This window comes from Mandrillus leucophaeus, unplaced genomic scaffold, assembly GCF_000951045.1.
Source record: "Mandrillus leucophaeus isolate KB7577 unplaced genomic scaffold, Mleu.le_1.0 Scaffold198, whole genome shotgun sequence".
NCBI lineage: Eukaryota > Metazoa > Chordata > Mammalia > Primates > Cercopithecidae > Mandrillus > Mandrillus leucophaeus.
Genome location: NW_012102009.1, coordinates 2,394,247 through 2,402,585, shown reverse-complemented (window position 1 = coordinate 2,402,585; position 8,339 = coordinate 2,394,247).

Sequence of the window (8,339 nt, the reverse complement as noted above, 5' to 3'; positions counted from 1 at the left end):
AGACTGGATAAAGAAAATGTGGCACATATACACCATGGAACACTATGTAGCCATAAAAAAGAATGAGTTCATGTTCGTTGCAAGGACATGGATGAAGCTGGAAGCCATCATTCTCAGCAGACTAGCACAGGAATAGGAAACCAAACATTGCATGTTCTTACTTGTAAGTGGGAGTTGAACAATGAGAACACATGGACAAGCGGGGGGAACATCACACACCAGGGCCTGTTGGGGTGGGAGGCAAAGGGAGGGAGAGCATTAGGACCAATACCTAATGCATGTGGGGTTTAAAACCTAGATAACGGGGTTGATGGGTGCAGTCAACCACCATGGCACATGTATACCTATGTAACAAACCTGCACATTCTGCATGTGTATCCCAGATCTTAAAGTAAAATTTAAAAGTTCATTTAAAAATTGCCTCCCATGGAGAATTAGCCCAAGAGAAGGAGTCTATGAAAAAATAAATTCACCCCTCACATGATCATGGATTGCACTGTTGCAGGTAGGTATATCAGGAATTTTTAAATTTTAAATAAGAGAAGCTTGGTGATTTGAAAGCATTTCTAGGCATGGAACTGTTGTCTGCCTCCTGATTTGAGCCTTGGGAGCATTCAACATTACAGGACCTCTCAGAAATTTTAACCAGGAAGAACTCAACTGTGGAAGGTTGCTCATAGAATGGCTGTTGAAGCAGGCCATGGGGTTGGGTTTTTCATAAATAATCTTTGTGATCATCTATTATATTTTTTAAAAGCAAAAAGACAAAATAGCCAAACTGTTTTTAAGACCTCAGTATTGCTTTCTTGTATAAGTCACAGGATCCTTAGGGTGTCACTTCACCAGCCGGAAACCTCTGTGGCTGGCAGCACCTCCGCTTGGGTTTTGCTTACACCTTTGGGCTTATTCCAACTCACTCGGCCTAGCAGGCTGCACTTGGCTTGTGCTATGGGCCCAGATCCCACACCTGCCAAGAACGAGCCAGGCAGAGAGAGGCGAGGGGTGTGTAAGTGAGCGAGCATGGGGTCTGGCCACTGTGCACAGCCAGGCATACCGGCACAGACACCAGCTCTATGCAAGGCTGCAACTGGACCAGATGTACCACAAGTGGCTTCTGCTGTGGATATCAGCGTCTGGACAGGGGGAATGAGATGGTGCCTGAAAGCTCGGAGATGCCAGGAACTGCAGAGCCCCAAAGAGGGTGTTACAGTGTGCCACAGCCCTGGCTCCGCCCCGAAGTCTGGCCTCCCAGAAGGGCCACAGCTCTTCTCTCCTCGTCCTCACACACAAAGTGGCAAACAGGGGGCGTGTTTCAGCCCTGTCTGTGTTATAGCTTTTTCAGTCCTGTCATCTGGTGGGTCCCGAGTTCTTGTCCTGCATCCAGGAAGAATGAGGTATGCAGACAACTAGAGGCTGAGCCAGGCAACAGAGAAGCTTCACTGAGGGACAGAACAGCTCTCAGGAGACCTGAAGTGCGTAGCTACTTTCTGCTGGCAGGTCTTCCCGGTGAGGGTGTGAGTCTGACTGAGTGTGGGGGTTTTCATGTATGCAGAATGGAGGACCAATGCTGATTGGTCCATGGGTAGCCATGGGCGGGCCTGGAAAAAGCACCATCCGATTGGCCGAACCGTCATCAAGGAAGCTCTCACTCCAGGCAGTGGACTTCACCTGGAACTGACAGCCCTCCCCCAAGGCTTCAGGCTGTCCCCTACCTGAAGGTGGGGGTTTCACTGAGGAACTGACCTACCTTGCCTAGGAACTCCTCTGCCTTTAACATGTCCACACGCCTAGGCTGTCTGTACTGAGAGGCGCCTGCTCGCCTGTGCCAAGCCACCCTCAGCACCCTCCCCATTCAGCAGACTCCCTCTGGCGCTTGTTGGTGCCCCAAGTCCGGAGGGGGCCAAGGCAGCACGGGAAGGGTGTGACACCCGGCTGGGTTGCAACAGTGCCCAGGCTTGGCCACAACTTGGCTCCACCCTGGGGCAGGCCTTGGGAGTGGGGAGAGGCCAAGGAGTAGGAGCAGGCACTTTCAAACCTGTGGAGGCAGAGGGCTTTTGGGGCCCCCAGGAACGTGCAGGAACCACAGCAGCTGTGCCCAGGAGCGCAGGGTTCCCACCCAGCCAACTCGGTGTGGGGGGACTCCCATCTGTGCAGCCCTGGCTGTGCCTCCCCAACTACAGCTGGCCTCCCTGCAAGCTGCTCCAGAAGGGCCGCCATCGCTGTCAATATGATACTGTGCCTCAAACGATTTGACCTCTGTCCACCTGGAAATGGGTAAGGTTCTCTCCTGTCTGACCTCAAAAGACAAAACCAAACAAAATCAAACCAAACCAAACAAAAAAATCCACAAGAGCACCAAAAGCAAATTCACTTGACAAATTATACTCCAAGCACTGAGGAATAGTACAACTTTTTAAGCAGCTCTGTGGGCATTTTACTTGTAAGTTTTTAGCTGATGAGTGATGTGACGTTCAGGTCACTTAAAATCACATTATTGCTTGCCCTGCTTATTTTCAGGAAATCATATCATTACTAAAAGATACCATTATTCTCCCACTTCAGCACCATATTATTCTCTGGACCAACTGGTGTCATGCAATAACAGACTGATTATACAGAACTTTTTCATCAAATCATTAATTAGTATTTATATTGTTTGTGCTATTTCTTTCCTGGGTGGGTCCTTTCCCTCAACCCTCTCATCCTTCCATGACCAGCTCCTACCCATTCTTAAAGAGCCATTTAAATACTGGTCCCTCTGGGAAGCCTTCTGACTTCTTACAGGAGACCAGGCCACATCTAAACTTCCACAGTGTAGTGAGACCAGTGGTCTCCCTGGCCTGACTCTATTCCCTCTTCTAGTAAGAATAGTTGGATCTCACGATGGGAAATGGCTTCCCGAGTTCCCATCCAGTCTATGTCGTTTGAACAGAGCCACCTCCCCATTTTTCTCCATCCCCTCAGCTCTAGAGTTGGGCACTTTATCTCAACAAGATTCACTTTGAGAATTTTAGTTGGAACTCTTAGAAGATTAAAGTATTTCAGTTACCATAAGAGGTGAGTCTTCCCCAGAATGAGGACTACAGAAAATCAAGAAAGGAGAAAATCTTGAAACTGTTGAATACCTGGATCCAGCTGTGTCTGAAGCACAGCCTTGCCCTAGACTTTTCCATCCCATGAGCAAAACATTCCTTTATTTGATCATTATTTAAAACACGATTTTTTGCCCCTTGCAACCAAAAAGGTGGAGATTTACACTTTGCATATGGCCCTTCTCATAGTCTACCATTAGTGCCTGTCTGATTTCACCACATAGGCTGGGACTTCTTAGAATCTCTCTCAATGCCACTGTGTGAGCCCAAGTCCTGGCTCCATATTTTTTACTTGTGGTTCCTCCATAATTTTTTGAAGAAGGAATAAATGAAATAGCTGATTCACTTTGGCCACTTAAATGACAACAGCTTAAGTGCCACCCATTTGACAAAGTCTGAACTAAAGAAAACAACTGTCATCCTTTGTGTTCACCTACAGTATACTCAAAGATCCCTTCATCCCCCACCTCACCACACTCGTTTTCTCTACCTGCAAACCCTGATGCTGCATTCAGATATCCTCAGAGCAGGCCGTAGTGGTGAATGAGGCCTATGAATGACAAAGCTCTTGATAATTTCTAGATGATTAAGCAATGATTGTGAGACCGAGAGGGTCTCAGGGTAGGTGGGGATAGAGTTGGGGGGTCTTGTGAGCAGTTATGTAGAAAGTCTTGGGGGCTTCTATGGAGCAGTAAATTTAAGAGTGGAGATATCAAGGTATTGATCCATGGTATAGCTAATTCACAAGCAGAAAGCAGAGATTACCTCAAGTATCTCACGCACACAGGGATTGATTCACTTCCAGGATTCTCTACAATGCCATATCCATCATGAGAGCTTGGTAAACTTGGAAAAAATACAATAGCTTACAGTATCAAGTTTAAAAACCATTGTAACCATTTCAAGTATACAGTTGAGTGGCATTAAGTACATTCACAGTGTTATGCAACCATCACCACTATCCAGCTCCAGAACTTCTTCATCCTTCCAAATGAAACTGCACCCATTAAACAATAACTCCACCCAGTAACACTATTCTAACTTTCTGTCTCTATAAATTGGACTATTCTGAGTATCTCACGTAAATGGAATCATATTTGTCCACAATGGCAACATTTGAAAACAAGTTTTAAAATAGTAATCAAGAGAGAAAGAGAAAGTAGCATTCAAACCTAGAAAAAGTTGCCTCATGAGACTGTCTGAAGATTAATGCTATTAATGTGTCATATTGTATACACATAAATGCACATTTTGTACTTGTGAAGATATACCCACATAATATAGACACAATGCACTTGTCCTCCCCAAACACCACACACACACTCAGTGCTCCCAGGTTTCTCCTTACAGAAGTCTGTCTTGTTTGGGCTGAGCCCCAAGGAGCAGTCAGCTGTTGGATGACCCGTTGTCTAGTACAGGGGTTCTTGATGAATGTATGGTAGAATCACCTGGAGGAGCTTTTAAAAAATATGCATTCCAGTGCTCCACCCTCAAATCAACAGCTCCAGGCATGGGGCCTTAGCCTTAGTATTTTTTAAAACTCCCCTGGTAGTTGCACTATGCAACCACAGCTGAGAACCCTTGTTCCAGACAATTCTTGGAAGACCAAGTTAGTACCAGGCTGGTGTGGAATATGATTTTTTAGTGTCTAAGGACTGAATTGTGTCCCCTGCAAAATTCATATGTTGAAGCCCTAACCCCCAAGGTGACTGTATTTGGAAATAGGAGGTAAGGTTAAATGAGGTCCTCAGGGTGGGGCCCTAATCTGATAGGACTTGTGTCCTTAGAAGTAAAAACAGGCCAGGTGCAGTGGTTCACACCTCTAATCCTAGCATTTTGGGAGGCCAAGATAGGCAGATTGGTTATTTCGAGACCAGGCTAGGCAACATGGCAAAACCCTATCTCTACAAAAAAACAAAAAAACAAAAATTAGCTGGGATGGTGGTACATGCCTGTGGTCCCAGCTACTTGGGAGGCTGAGGTGGGAGGATTGCCTGAGCCCTCAAAGTTGAGGCTGCAGTGAGCTGTGATCTTGCCACTGCACTCCAGCCTGGGCAACAGAGTTAGATCCTGCCTCAAAAAAAAAAGTAGACTGACATGAGAGCTTACTCGCTCTCTTTCCACACATGCACAGAGGAGCAGCCACACAGGCACACAGTGAAGAAACCACCTGCAAGCCAGGAAGAGGGGCCTTCCAGAAAGGCCTTTTCGGATCAAGGCCTGACGGACCTTGATCTAGGACTTCTAGCCTTGGAATTGAGATAATTAAACATCTTGTTTAAGCCACCCAGTCTATGGTATTGTGTTTTGGTGGCCTGAGCTGACTGATACAGAATCTGAATCAGGATCCTCCTTCAGAACAACATCAGCTTCCCAATGTCCTCAACCTCTTGGGCACTTGTAACCCTGACCAGTCCTGCCCAGGCCTTTCTCTGATGCCCACTTGGACTGTGACCTGGAACTCAGGGAAGATTCCTCAACCCCTAGAGATCCTTCAACTAAGAGCAGCCTGGGTCACTCTGCCACCACGGCGGAACTTGTGAACCCCAACCCTGAAGCATGAAGAAGCTGGTTCTTGCCTGCAGGAGAGCAGCCCTCCTTTGCAGACCAGAGCTGAGCAATGAGCAGCAACGCTTCACTTTCATCATAGATGCAGCTTTCAAAAATACACATTAGTGTCAAGTGATTCTTTTGAGTATGTGCTTGGAAAGATGACATAGATAACATTGACAATGAAAAAACAGTATTTTTATAATGTAATTAACTCTCATTTTATTGACTTTCTTTTTCCTTTTTTTTTTTTTGTTTGGTCTGCCTTGAATGTCAACCATTTTACTGACTTTCCATGTTTGTATGTTTACTTACCAGCATGATGCAAGCTCCATTCAACATCTCAAAACTATTTCCTGTATCTGCTATGTATGAGTCATTTACAAGCCATCTGGGTCCATGAAACAAGGAGGATGGGCTACTGAGATGGTGGGCTACTGAGACAGTAGGCAATTCTAAAGGGCAAAGGGCTGCTCTGGAATCCAGGGATAGTTATGTTCATGGCAAAAGCAAAGTCATGCTTGAGGCTTCCATGTGTTGTCTCCAAATTGTCCTTGGTTTCTTTGGACAGAAATCAAAGCATCTTTTTTCACACGTTCCTCATCCTGGGCAGGGAGGCAGGAAGGCTGAAGGAAGGAGGAGTGGGCTACAGAAGCAAAAGTTCATCTGACTGAGGGAAAGCACATCCATTTCTTCCACTGCAACATTTGGGCAGATGTGCAAGTCTGGGATTTGAAGGCTACATTAGGAAGAGGAGGAGGGTGTGCACGTGGGAGGTGGGAATAAAAATAGCACGTGTTTATCCAGCAATTCTAGTTCCTCTTTTGAATTAAACACAGGACTGAAAGGAAATAGAATATATTTTTGTTAGCAGAAGACAAACTGGACCTCTCTTTGGCTCCTGGCCAAGGAAAAATCCCAAAGGCAGAATTTCCCAGGGCTCTGTTCAGTCACAACCAAAGTCAGTCATGGCCTTGGGTCATGGAGAACACAAAACTAGGGAAAGGGTCTTGAAGCGGCCAGGTCAGCTGTGAGGCATGGGGGGAAAGGCCCCAGCTGAGGGTTTCCCACTGAGGCCTCTCTCAGTGGGGTCTCAGGCAGCCTTCCCGGGGCCTACGAGGAGGAGGGCAAGGATTTCCGTGTAAGCAAACGTGGCCTGGTGGGTACTCAATAAAGTCCTGGCACAGTTTGGGCCAAACGCTGTAACTGAAGTGGGGCTTCCATGGCATGTCAGTTCTTCCTAAGCTATTCCTGTATCTCTCTGTTCAGATTCTCCTCTGGCAGCACCACATGTGTCCAAGCAAGAAACTGAAAATATTTGGGTCCTGGTGGGCACTAGCATGTTCTCTCGGAGGCTTACTAATAGGTCAGCTTGGCCTGCCCAGAAGAAGAGGCCATGACACAATTAGAAAGGCAGGAGATTTAGGGGGCAAAGACCCATGAAGAATAAGTGGGAGGGAACAGGAGTAGGTAGGGAGAACCCTCAACCTTGAGAGGCGTTTGATAGCTGTTTAAGAATGGAGGGAAGGAAAGAGGATGGATAGCAAGAGTCTCAGGCCACAGTGCTGCTCTGAGAAGTCAGAGCCGGGCTAACGTGAAACCCCAGTACCAAGATCATCTGTTGGAGGGCCCAGCAGTGGGAAGAAACCACTTGGCTCTAGGACCCCACCATGCTTGGTCACTGACTGGGAGTGTGACCCTGTGATCCCAAAGATCTGCGAGCTCCCTGCAGTACAGTCCTCTTCAGGAAGAGCTGAGCATGCGCTCCCGTGGTGTCACAGTTGCCCTTTTGTTCTTTTATTTATTCTGGTATTTCTTGAGCCCCACTATGGCCAGAAACTGAGTTGGTCGCCGGGAATAACAATAGATAACAATAGATAATATGCAGCATGAACAATGTGCCAGGCACTATTCTAAATGCTTTACAATGCATTTTGTCACCGAATCCTTGCAACAACTATGAGACAATTGTCATGTCTATTGTTCACATGAGAAGCTGCCACGCAGAAAGGTTATGTAACTTGCTCAAGGCCACATGCCAAATAAGTGACCCCAGAAATCTGACTCCAAAGCCCATACCCAAAGTTAATGGCATTTCATCTAACCTAAGGTGCCATCTATTGTAAGATGTATCATTACTTTATGTGACACTGAGACAAAAAAGAACACTGTCAATTAACTTCAACATGCCATTATTGGTAAGATCATCCTCAATTTTAGAGAGATTAAAATGTAAAAAAAAAAAAAATGTGAATTGACAGTTATTACAAAAAGGTACCATGCCTGTTCTCAAAGACTTGGCAGTTGAGTAGGAGAGACAGGCCTATGGCGTTGCCATGTTATGTGGTAAGCATAACGTGTGTCTCCCAAGAGAAGTGTACAAATTGCTGCAGGGACAGAGAGGAGCAAATCACTGCTGCCTGAGGTTACCTGAGAACCCTCAGGGAGGAAGTGGCACCCAGCTGAGCCTTAGAGTTTCTCCATAAAGAGAAGGGAGGGTTGGAATTGGGACATTTTGAGTATTTTAGGGGCCTTGGTTCATTAAGCTAATGTTAATAATGCAACAGTAGCTAACAACTTATTGTGTGTTAACCACATGTTGGGCACTGTGTTAAGGGGCTTTTTGTGTATCACCCCATTTAATACTCATAGAAACCCCCAAGAAGACTCCCTCATGAGATCCATTTTACAGGAGAG